This window comes from Natator depressus, chromosome 1 (genome assembly GCF_965152275.1).
Source record: "Natator depressus isolate rNatDep1 chromosome 1, rNatDep2.hap1, whole genome shotgun sequence".
NCBI classification, from domain to species: Eukaryota; Metazoa; Chordata; order Testudines; family Cheloniidae; genus Natator; species Natator depressus.
In genome coordinates, this window is record NC_134234.1 from 332882959 (window position 1) to 332895792 (window position 12834).

Genomic DNA, 12834 nt, shown 5'->3' on the forward strand with positions numbered 1-12834 from the left:
TCTCTAGGAGAGGAAGTGGGGAAGTGAATGGGCACAGCAGCATTACCCAACTGGTTAGGGCAGGAAATTGGGAGGAGAGGGAGAAATACCAGACCAAACAGAAATTTCAGAGAGAATTTGATGTGATGTGGGCAGACTATAATTACCCTAACAAGAATTTAACCAGAACACCAGGATTAACAGCTGCACCCTCTTGCAAACAGGACCACGCAAGAACAATTGCACATGTGAGAATGATCACAAGTGAAGGAACTCTCATCTAGGGGCTGGAACTTCAAACCTCACCCCACCATCCTGGAGGAATTGTGGGAAGAGCCCCACCTACTGAATTACCCACACCAGTTCCTGTGGCATGCTGGGTTTTCTCTGGCACTCCCTCATTCAAGCCCTGACTCTGGCCAACTTTCTTGTGAGATCCAACAGGATCCATGCCAAGTTGTGTGGCCACAAGCCATTATTAAACCAATGGGATGGGTGGGGAAATAAATACATAAAAGCAAAGAAGTGAATAGTCTATTGTTGTTTTCAGGCTACCCAAACACAGGACAAAAGACCTAAAGCGAGGCACCCAGCAGGACTAGCAAAGCAGAAAGACAGAAGTTATGTGGGATACATTCACATGTAATGGTGAAATGCCATAATTTCAGTTTCTTGGTTTGGCATTTATCTAGTAATGCACTAGCACCTGGAGGCATCATCCAATTGGCATTTGCTCCAACCCGTCAGACAGAGACAAACACCTACAAGATCTCTATCAAGCATTCTTACAACTACAATACCCACCTGCTGAAGTGAAGAAACAGATTGACAGAGCCAGAAGAGTACCCAGAAGTCACCTACTACAGGACAGGCCCAACAAAGAAAATAACAGAATGCCACTAGCCGTCACCTTCAGCCCCCAACTAAAACCTCTCCAACGCATCTTCAAGGATCTACAACCTATCCTGAAGGACGACCCATCACTCTCACAGATCTTGGGAGACAGGCCAGTCCTTGCCTACAGACAGCCCCCCAACCTGAAGCAAATACTCACCAGCAACCACACACCACACAACAGAACCACTAACCCAGGAACCTATCCTTGCAACAAAGCCCGTTGCCAACTGTGTCCACATATCTATTCAGGGGACACCATTATAGGGCCTAATCACATCAGCAACACTATCAGAGGCTCGTTCACCTGCACATCTACCAATGTGATATATGCCATCATGTGCCAGCAATGCCCCTCTGCCATCTACATTGGTCAAACTGGACAGTCTCTACATAAAAGAATAAATGGACACAAATCAGACGTCAAGAATTATAACATTCAAAAACCAGTCGGAGAACACTTCAATCTCTTTGGTCACTCGATTACAGACCTAAAAGTTGCAATTCTTCAACAAAAAAAACTTCAAAAACAGACTCCAACGAGAGACTGCTGAATTGGAATTAATTTGCAAACTGGTTACAATTAACTTATGCTTGAATAAAGACTGGGAGTGGATGGGTCATTACACAAAGTAAAACTATTTCCCCATGTTTATTCCCCCCTGCACCCCCCCCACCGTTCCTCAGACGTTCTTGTCAACTGCTGGAAATGGCCCATTATTGATTATCTCTACAAAAGGTCCAACTCCCCCCCACCCCGCTCTCCTGCTGATGATAGCTCACCTTAAGTGATCACTCTCATTACAGTGTGTATGGTAACACCCATTGTTTCATGTTCTCTATGTATGTAAATCTCCCCACTGTATTTTCCACTGAATGCATCCGATGAAGTGAGCTGTAGCTCACGAAAGCTTATGCTCAAATAAATTTGTTAATCTCTAAGGTGCCACAAGTACTCCTTTTCTTTTTACAGAATAAGGGACGAGCCTTGTGCTGAGGACTTCACAATCTAAACACACAAGAAGTGAGATGGAATATTATTGTTCCCATTTACAGATGGGGAACTAAGGGACAGAGAGAAGTGACTTATCCAGCAAGTCAGTGCCCAAGCCAGGAATAGAACCTAAATCCCTGTCCTGTCTACTGGCCCTTATACCATTAAGGGATTAAACACTCCCATGTTGATGGATCTCATTTGAAGAACTTCAAAGAATGTTGAGGCACAGGAATAACAGCAGTAACCAGTAACAAAGGGGTTAAAATCATGTACAGTTAGTTTTGGTGAGAGGAGGGGGAGAAAGGAAAGATAGTCCAGCACTTAGGGTTCCAACCTGGGACTTGAGACCCACGTTCAGTTCCCTCTCTGCTACAAACTTCCTGGGAGGCCATGGGTCAATCACTTAATCTCTGTGTCTCAATTTACCATCTGTACAATAGGGATAGTAGCACTTCCCTACCTCAGAGGGGTGCTGTGAGGATAAATGCATTAAAAATTGATAGGTGCTCAGATACTACAGTAATGATGGTCACATAAATGCCCGAATCAGAGAGAGATCTATGTGGAATGGAAGTACATCCAGCTGCGAAATTAGGACAGTTGCAAGATATGCACTTTGCCTTCCCATCATTGTGTGTGTAAGGGGAGAGGGGCGAAACGGGGTAGTAGCACATGTGGATAAGTAAGCACAGCTTCTGTAAGGGAAAATTGCACTCTGTACACTGTTACAATAATCTGGGGAAAACATAATAAAACCGTGGATAACAGTGAGCTGGGTGAACATAGGTTACTTGGATTTTCATAGGCCTTTGATAAAGTCCCTCATAAAGAAACTATTAAGTAAAGTAATTTATCACGGAGTAAGGGCAAAGTCCTTAATGAGTGACAGGAAACAAAATCATAACAAACATCTGCTTGTCTGAGTAAAGAGAAGTAAATATTGAGGCGTATCAGAGGTCAGTACTGGAATCATGGTTATTTCATACAATGTATTAATGATTTGCAGGAGGAAGTGGAAAGTGAGTTAGCGAAAGCGGACAATAACATTTATTAGCAAGAACTAGGGAAGAGTGGGAGAAACCCCAGGGGCCATTTAAATTTAGCATGCAGTTCAAAATGTCAATCAGATTCAAAAATCACATATTTTGAAAACTCTTTACTAACATATGAGACTATTTAACATATAAGGCCCCAATCCTGCAAAGACTTGTGCTTAGAGTTTATGCATATGTATGTTCATTTAAGTCAGTGGAACTACTCTGATTGTAAAGCTAAGCACATGAAGGTGTCTTTGCAGGATTGGGGCCTAATATATACTTCTTTATCACTTATCACCATTTGCCACCCCTACACAACTTGAACTAGGACACAACCGTAATTGCTTTCATGGTTTACTGTTATGGTTCTAATCAGTTCTATTTTCTAGTTCTCCCGCGTTAGCAGCCTGTTACAACGTATTAGTTACAAACCCTGCAAGAGGATGCTTATTTGTTTTGTTAAAGAAAAATAATGGAAATATTTCTATTGATAAACAGAGTTACATAACCTAAATTTGGCAGCTAAACTGACCAAGCAACATTGCTTTAATGTAACTTTGCTTTTGCCAAAGAGTATACATAGCCATCTAACTGCGAATAAAACTGAATCATCAGAGAAAGAGACCTAAGAAACTCCGTTTTTGCGGATGTTTTAACATGTAGCAAGACTGAGGAGTGCTGCTGCATGCTTAATAAGATACACAGGAGACAGCCCTGATTTGACGCGGCTTAGAAGCCATGTAGCTCGTAAGGGTTGCAGTGAAGAGACATAGACCAGATCAGTGGCATCTGGCCAAGCAGTTCCAGATCATGGAATTTATACATGCTATGGCCAGGGGTTTTTTTTTTTTTTGCAAGCCAGACAGTTCTGAAGTCCTCAAGAAAGAAATCCTCTAAAACACCGTAGGCAATGCCTCACAAAAAAGTATGTATTTCTAAGATTATACTTAAGAACTCTATGATAATGCAGGAAGCAGTTAAATTACATATGCAACCTTAATGTTGGCATTTCCTGACTGCCGGGTGTTTAAACGTGCAGTCTTAGTGTTCTCTTAACACATTTTGTGTGGATTATTAGTGCCACGGGGTTTACTCACCACTGGGTGCACCTCCTCATACAGTGGCGCTGGAACACTTTTAATAGTGGGGGTGCTGAAAGCCAGCCCCCTTACCCCTGTCCATGCCCCCCTCAAGCAGGATCATGTCTGTGTGTGTGTGGGGGGGGAACAGACCTGGACAGGTATAAGGGGGCCGAGGCTGGGGCCACAGCTGGGGGCTGGCACAGGGCCAGGAGTGGAGTTCTGGGTGCAGGGCAAGCAGCAGAGCCCCGGTCGTGGTGCTGGCAGCCGGGACCCCGTGTGAAAGGCTGGGACCCTGTGTGCGGAGCCAGGAGCAGAGCCCGGGTGCGGGGCCAGCAGCCCTGACCCCGTGTTCAGGCCAGGAGCGGAGCCCCACGTAAAACCTGGGGGTGGTGCAGCATCCCCCAGGCCCCTAGTTCCTGTGCCTATGTCCTCATAGCTGCATCTGGGGATTAGTTCTGTCCAGACTAATACCCCCTTCCTTGGACCACAGTCCATCTTGCTCTCTAGGAGACACAGTGGCTCCTCTTCATGGCTTGGCCCTCCATCCAGATCACCAGACTGTCTTCCCCTTCCAGGGGAACAAAGGCTTACTAGATCCACTGGCTGGGTGCCATTCCAGGTAGTCTTCCTAATGAAGTGGTGGGTATGGGAAACTAGGCCCATCCACTACTCCAGGTTCCAGTCCAGGGATCCTACAATCAGCAGCTACGTTCTGCACTATCTCAATCCTTGTTACCATACCCCTCAGCTTCTCCCTATTTCACCCTCTACAGCTAAGCTAATACAGAGAAGCAACACAAGAGGTTCTAGCAAACCAAACCTTTAACTTGGTCGGAAACCCCTCTGACTGCACCAACCAGTTGCATTTCCTGGTGTGTGCTCCTATAAGAGGCCAGTCCTCTACACTCAGTCCTTGCAAATCTGCTGAGAACGTAGTGGGAGAAAAACATTAGCTGGAACAACTATGTAGAGAATCTGAAAGAAATCCCATGCACTGATGTGCTTTTCAAGGTTGTAAATAAAGCCATAACACAATAGTTTCAGGCCTCACCAGCCACACTACAGACCCGCTTGTTAGAGAAAGCCTGAACTGACTGAATCACTGTGCTGACTAGCAGCCTAAGTGTACCGTATTGCTATGCTGTCATCCCCAGAAGAGGAAGGAGCCCAGGGAGCAGTGTAGCAGCACTGGACCCCATGCAGCTGTTCCTGCCCTCTGCCGTTACCTCGAGATCTATGACTTTTAGGAGGGGGAGATTTTACAAATTCATCCCTGGTGGGAAAATTGGGGGAAATTGCAAGTGGAAACTCCTCCAAGAGAAAACCTGTATAGAGAGCATGCATCTCATCTAATTGTGATGGAGTGTTCACCCCATGCCACCCCTGAAGGGGTTCAGGTGGCTCAGAAGGGGTTAATTCCCCAGGTGCAGTGTACTGGGGTGAGACTTAGGCTTGATTGTCAAGCACTAATTGAAGATCGAGCCCATCTGGGCAGGAGTAGTTGGGGGGCTTGTATAAAGCCAGGAAGTGAAAGCAGAAGAAGGCTGTTGTGTGGTGGTCTACCGTTGCTTTCTGGGGCAAGTGAAGAGAGGAGGAAACCTGGTGGGGAGAAAGCAAAGTGGGAACCCTGGGATCCTGATCCTGTGGGAAGGGTAAACCCAGAGGAGAGGTGGAAAAGGAAGGAAGTTTATCACAACTCTTGCAATACTTGGTGTTTGGCTTAAAGCCCAGCTCCCAGAGTTGTGGGTGAAGGGTCTAGGACAGGGACAGGCAAACTTTTTGGCCTGAGGGCTGCATCGGGTTTCTGAAATTATATGGAAGGCCGGTTAGGAGAGGCTGTGCCTCCCCAAACAGCCAGGCATGGCCTGGCCCCCGCCCCCTATCTGACCCCCCGCCTGCTTCTCGCCCCCTGACGGCCCCCCCAGGACTCCTGCCCCATCCAACCCCTCCTGTTCCTTGACAGCCCCTGGTGACCCCTGCCCCATCCACCACCCCTACTCTCGGTCCCCTGACCGCCCCCAGACCCCCTGCCCATAACTGCCCCCCGCCGCCCCATCCAATGGCAATAGTGTGATGGCCAAAAGTTTGAGAACCGCTGGTTAAGAGAACTAGCTTGTCACCTAGGGAGACACTTATGATTTTTTTAGACTTAATTAAAATTGCTGTCAAAACCTTTCGGCACATGTACATATCTTATCAAAACAGATACAACCACACTGACTCAATTTGCACAAAACATCACCTGATCGCCAACTGCCCCTTGCCATAGACCAACCCACCTTCTAAAAATGTCGGTCAGAAGTGAGTATGAGGTTGCTCGTTCTAGTCCCCATTTGTCCACATCATAAAAACCTTCATACAAATAGACAATCTCCACTCAGGAGAGGCTTAGGACTGGACTAGTTGAAGAACTTGAAGTACATTAACAGATCTATATAGGGAAGTTTGCAAAGCAGCTATATGTTATTAGTCCTGGCCTTTCATGGAGGCTCATCCTATAAGTTGTTGAGCACCTCCGACTCGCAACGACTCAGCATCTTGCAGGATTGGGCCCAGGAGCATTACATTCTCTCACAAATTAAAGATCAATTAAAAACAGAAAAGAAAAGCAACAATTTATTTTCCTCTGTTTCTATTTATTTTTAGACAGGACTTTTTCAAAGACAGTTCCACAAAAAGAGACTCTTTGAATTAGCAGGCAATTACTTAATTAGGTACTTAATTGCACATTGGAAAGGCTGTTAGTATATTGTAATCTATTCTGTAATTACAAAATTGGGTCCTATGCTATCCATAAAATCAAAATATCCACATTTGTGAAGAAAATTTACCAGGCATGTGCAGCCAAACAAGTTTTAAGCTAAAGTGTCTTGGCTTTTTTTGTTGTTGTTAATGTGGTTTTCTTTTCTTGGAAATGAAGTCAATTTTAAAAAAATCCAAACCATTTCTGAGTTATACAATCAAATGAAAAAGACTGAAATCTGGGCCCTTTTTATTATTTTAGATTCCAAGAGGTCAGATTCATTTTTGGAAACATGTTAACAGCACATGCCCTGGAATGAGACTCTGCATTTGTAATGTTTCAGCTTGGTGCATGTTTTAATTTATTGAGTTTGAGCAGTTGCAATTTCCCCTACCCTCCATTCTCCTTAGCTATTGCTGTACTTGGTATGCTTCATTCCCTTCTTGCTTACATCAGCGTAACCCTACTGGAGTTACATCTGATTTTACACTCATATGAGAGGAGAATCAGGCCTATTATCTTAATAAAACACGATGTGTCTGAAACATATCAAGAGAACATACAACGTGGGTCAGATTCTGCAGTCTGTTACAACTGCACAACCCTACTGATTTCTTTGGGGCATCCAGCGACTTGAGGCTGCAATGACAGTAGATTTAGACTCCCTGAACAGTTATTGGGTGAAATACATTTCAGTCCAGAGGGCCATAACAAGACTTACATCCCATGTAGGTGCTGTATTAAGTGGGACATAAGGGGCACAGAGAGGTTTGTGTGTGCTCCCTGAACTAGACTGAATGTCATCTATGTTCCTTATGGCTCTTTAGTTTTTTTAATAGATTTTATCTGAAATTTTCAAATTTAAACATAAGAGCTCTTTTAAAAAGAGAGATGGCAGCAACACTGCCTTAAAAGTAGCAGCAAGAACCCCTGGGTCTTGCACTGACTCACTTTTTGGCTTAGGGCAAGTACATTGGAGATGTTGTCAAGGAGTGGGAGCTCCCAAACTTTGATTTTGTTAATTAAAATAGCCAATGGTAGGTGATTGGCGGGAGGCACTCTTATAAATGATGACAGAGTTTTATACTGCAACCGAGGGGGAAAAGCCAGTAACAGAAGAAATGTTCTGAACAGAACAGAAGAAATGTTTGATTTGTAATAACCCAGCAAAGAAATCTTTAAAAATATGCACCATGATATTCTATTCGATCTAGGTTCTTATACCAGGGTGATCACAGTATCTGAGCACCTTATGGTCACATCATGCATTTGAAATGAAATTAAGAGCCCAATCCTACACTTGGGCTAAAACATACCCTGAAGTCACACAACTATTGCTGAAGCAAGAAGTTCCACTGAATACTAGTTCAGGGGGCATGTCTACATCAGGTATAAAGAGTGTATTTTCAAAACACATTCAACAGGGCAAGTTATATTTTAACATGCGTTAGCTGGTCAAAGTGAACCACAGGGTCAGGGGAAGCCTAGGCTACAACATGCTAATGTGTTAAAATACTACCTATTATCAAAACATTTTGTTCTGACTAGATTGTTTAAACTTTTACATTGTATTATTGAATATAATATAAAAATCAAAATGATAAAGTTGGAACATTTTGACCAAATCAAAACAAACATTTTCCTAAAGCTGAAATATTTCAGAATATTTTGTTTCATGAAAAACTTCAAGATTTCTACTCTTTGTCTCAGTCTGGGATGAATCAAAATGTTGAAATATTGGACTTTCCCATGGGACAGAATTCCGTTTTCAACCAGCCCTATATGTTATCTAATACATTCTAAAACAACACCTCTTATCATACTGTTGGCAAACCCAGTAAGGTTTGTAGGTTCAGACCCTAAAGCATCATCTAAATTTCCTAGGGTAGACACAGCCAAAAAAGGCAATCAAACACTTGGGGATTAATGTACTCAGAGGCTAGGTGGGCTGGTGCCAGAATTAGAATATGCGTCCCACCTATCGCCCCTCCGCAGTTAGGGAAACCCATTTGTGCAAAGCCAACCACGTCATGCACGTTACCCAGAGTCACGGTTCTTTTGAGCAGGATGCGATTTATGGCCCTGCAAACTTGCATCAATGATTCCAACGGTTGACTTTCGTACTCCAGACTGGTTAGCAACCGATCGGCAGCTGTTTGGAGTTTCCAGCTTCCAGATTGCAATAGCCATACGCTTCTCCACCGGCAGGGCAGCTCTCAATCTTGTGTCCTTGCGCTGCAAGGTGGGGGCAAGCTCATCACAGAGTCCCATGAAAGTGGCTTTTCTCATCCAAAAGTTCTGCAACCACCGCTCATCATCCCAGACTTGCATGACGATGTGACCCCACCGCTCAGTGCTTGTTTCCCAAGCCCAAAAGTGGTGTTCCACTGCGGTAAGCACGTCCGTGAATGCCACAAGCAATCTCGTGTCGTATGTGTTATGCAACCGACATCATCATCGGACTCCTCGCTGTCAGTTTGTAGCTTAAGGAGTAATTCGACTGCCATTCGTGATGTGCTGGCGAGTCCCATCAGCATATTCCTCAGCACTTTGGGATCCATTCCCGCAGACTGAAAGGGAAGACAGAGCGCGCAGTACAAAAAACATTGAAAGATGGTGCCAAATGTGGACGGAAGCACAGGGATTGCTGGGATGCAAAGCGATGCATCACGGGGCGTTGGGACAGGACTTCCCCCTTCCCACAAGCCACAGTGCCAGAATGGGAAGAGGTGCTCTGTGGGATAGCTGCCCATAATGCACCACTCCCAATGCCGCTGCAAGTACCGCAAATGTGGCCACGCCAGCAGGGCCACCCAGAGGATTCAGGGGGTCTGGGGTCTTTGGTAGCGGGGGTCCCTCTGCTCCGGGTCTCCGGCGCACTTCACCGAAGACATGGAGTGGAAGGACCCCTGCTGCCAAATTGCTGCCGAAGACCCGGAGCGGAAGAAGCGGCGGTGGATCTTTGGTGGCGGGTCCTTCACTCCGGGTGTGTTCAGCGGCACTGAAGGACCCGCCGCCAAAGTGCCGCTGACAACTCTCGTGGGGGGGTCCTGAAAACTCTCAAGGGGGCCCCTGTGGGGCCCGGGGCAAATTGCCCCACTTGCCCCCCCCCACCCCGGGCGGCCCTGCACGCCAGTGCGCTTGCAGCTGACAGTGTGAACCCACTGCAGCGCTTTCCCTACTGCGCCCTCCAAGGGCTGCTTTAACTCACACCGCTCTACATCTGCATGTGTAGCCATGCCCTCAGTTTTTCTGAGTGCTCCATGAAACCAACCTCTCAAGCCTTGCCTTTGCTAAAAATAGATTTAAAAGATTTTTTAAATATATTATAATCCTAGGGTAGACAAGCAAATTATAATTTTAGTATGTTATCAGGATGAGGTAAACTTTAGGCTCCTTCCTGAGGTTTACCTCTGCTACTTAATGTACTAAAACCCCAACTTACATTGTCTACATTAGGATTTTAACATGTTAAAAATACAACCTTTTCCCCCAATGCAGACATGTTCAAAGGTGGTATTAAAGTACCTATTGAGACACCAAACACCATTTTTATTTTTCAGATTTGGACTTAAACACTCCCTTACAGTATTTGCAATCGAAACACTGCTGCATAGGAGCAGCCCACGCAAACCACATGAAAGCAAAAAAAGTTACTGTAAACACCTGAAACTGACTTTAGTCTAGTCTCTAGTCTGCAAAATGTGAACAAATGTAAATGGTTGAAAGTCATATTTTTAAATTTTCTCCTGATGTTAATAATGTAAAGTATAATTTGTAGAAGAGGTAATGACTTATGTTTCAGCATAGATTTTTAACCCAAATATCCCTATATTTTCCCTATATATAGGGCTTGAAAAAATGTTCCTGATACCTATTAGGTCAAGAATTAAGCCTTATCATCAGGCTGAAATACAACCATGCAGAGCCATGCACCTCCCAAGCTACACTCCCTTATCCTCTGTCTACTGATGGTCAGTCCACTGCTTGGGCCTCAAGACCCTGGGCTTCCAATTACTGCTGCCTCACCACCCCCCATACCAAATAAGTTACCACCTGGAGAGTCCTCCGATCAATTTGTGTTAGCCCCCAAATACAGAGTCCTCTTCTGGGGCGAGAAGTAGGAGCTGATGTTTCTCTTCTCCTGGACTGACCCCCATCCTGTCCTAAAACGGGAAGAAGCTGCTGAAGAGCAGTGAAGCCACATCCATCCTGAAGACCAGTGGCAACAGGTCCCCTGCCAACATTACCCCACCAAACAGCGGGCTCTTGGGTGGGCAGACCTCCTACCAGGCCAGCAGAGAAGGTTCCATATAGGGAGTTCACACTCATATCTTGCAAAACCCTCTGCTGGAGTGGTGTTAGGGTTGCCAACCCTCCAGGATTGTCTTAGAGGCTCCAGAAATTAAAGATTCATCTTTAATTAAAGATTATGTCATGTGATGAAATCTCCAGGAATAAATCCAACCAAAATTGGCAACCCTAAGTGGTGTTAGGACCAGCCTCCACTCTAGCCGAAATCCCCTGCTGGGTGGCAGCAGGAGCCAACCACCACTAATGGAATACGACCATCAACTGCCTCCCCCTCAGCATGCAGAGACCTCTTTTGGGGTAGTAGGGTTCATGCTCCAGCTAGTGACACACCTCCCAAAGGCTCTCTGCTCAAATGGGTGCACAGCACATCCAAGACACCCTGCTCCTAACTGTACCACTAGAGCTGTCTCCCTGTAGGTTTGTTGCACTATAATTGGTATAAACTAAACTGGAACAGGTACTGGAAAAGCATGCCCCCACAGGGAGTAAAAGTGGTGTCATTATGTTGGTAGGTTTCCCTGTGTAGACGTTAAGCCCTTAGGAAGACAGCACCACATTAGTGATTGAAGTGAGCTGTAGCTCACGAAAGCTCATGCTCAAATAAATTGGTTAGTCTCTAAGGTGCCACAAGTACTCCTTTTCTTTTTGCTAATACAGACTAACAGGGCTGTTACTCTGAAATCTCCATTCAGGGTTATTTGGGCAAAGTAAGGGCTAGTTGTGTGGTGTTTGTTTTTTAAATGAAAGCTTAAATTCTGTAGACGTTAATGGCATTTTCCAAGGAAAATCCTACTTTGATTTTTTTCAAGACCTCTGTCTTAATATGAACTAAAGATTTTTTTTTACAAAGCGATTGATGCCCTAAAGGTGAATGATACTTCTCTCCCAAAAGAGAAGAGCATGCTTTGAAACTGAAGTAGTCCAGACAGAGACTGATCTCAAAACTGTCTGTGCTACAACTCTTTCAAACGATTCACTAAAAAGCATAGTGCAGTTTGCATACTCAGCGGCGCTGCATGCTTAGGATTCCCCGCTCTCCCGGCTTCGCACAGGAGGCCCACAGAAGTTTGCATTTCAATCCCCCGCCGCGTGCATGGCTGGAGTTAGCGAGTGTGGAACACTCCACTCCCCACAACAACCATACGTGAGAAAACCAGTGGAGCTGACAATTTTCCCCACCGCAGGCGTTACATTCACCCGTTCTCCGCCGGTGTGGCAGGGCCGGGGATCCCCCGGGGGGTTTCACCCCCATTCCCCTAGGGAGTTGCAGGGCCAGGGATCACAGGGGGCTCATCCCCATTCCCCTAGGGAGTTGCAGGGCCGGGGATCCCCGGGGGCTCACCCCCATTCCCCTCGGGGGTAGCAGGCCAGGGATCACAGGGGGCTCACCCCCATTCCTCTCGGGGGTTAGAGGCCTCCCTCGTCCCGGGCTCTCTCCCTCACTCTCCCGCTCTGGCGCCCTGAGTCTCGGCTCCTCTCTGCTCTTCCCTCCCCTTAAAGGGAGGTAGCTGCAGTTAAAGGCCTCTGGCCCCAGTGGGACGCGGAGCCTGGGGAGGGGGGATGTAGGGCCCGATAGGGGGCGGTGTGGGGGAGGGGGGTTAACCCGCGTGCGGCGCGGAGTAGTGGGTGGGGGAGGGGGGCAGAGGGAGCCCAGTGGGGGGGGGAGGGGGTTAACCCCGCGACTTGTGCCGCGCGGAGCCCGTGGGGGGGCAGGGCCCGGGGTGTGAGGGGGGGTTACCCCCAGCCCGGGCTGCGCTGAGGCCGTTGCGGGGGAAAAGGGGGTTAACC

General features: G+C 46.3%; 1 long non-coding RNA gene across 1 annotated transcript; it reads right to left on the reverse strand.

Annotated features, from left to right (window-relative positions):
- Positions 1-6616: 6616 nt before the first annotated feature.
- On the reverse strand, positions 6617-12521 carry LOC141987417 (uncharacterized). Its single transcript, XR_012639523.1, has 3 exons — positions 12436-12521; positions 10789-10898; positions 6617-9302 (listed from the first exon to the last, which is right to left on the reverse strand). It is a non-coding gene; the product is annotated as an uncharacterized LOC141987417 (long non-coding RNA).
- Positions 12522-12834: the final 313 nt, after the last annotated feature.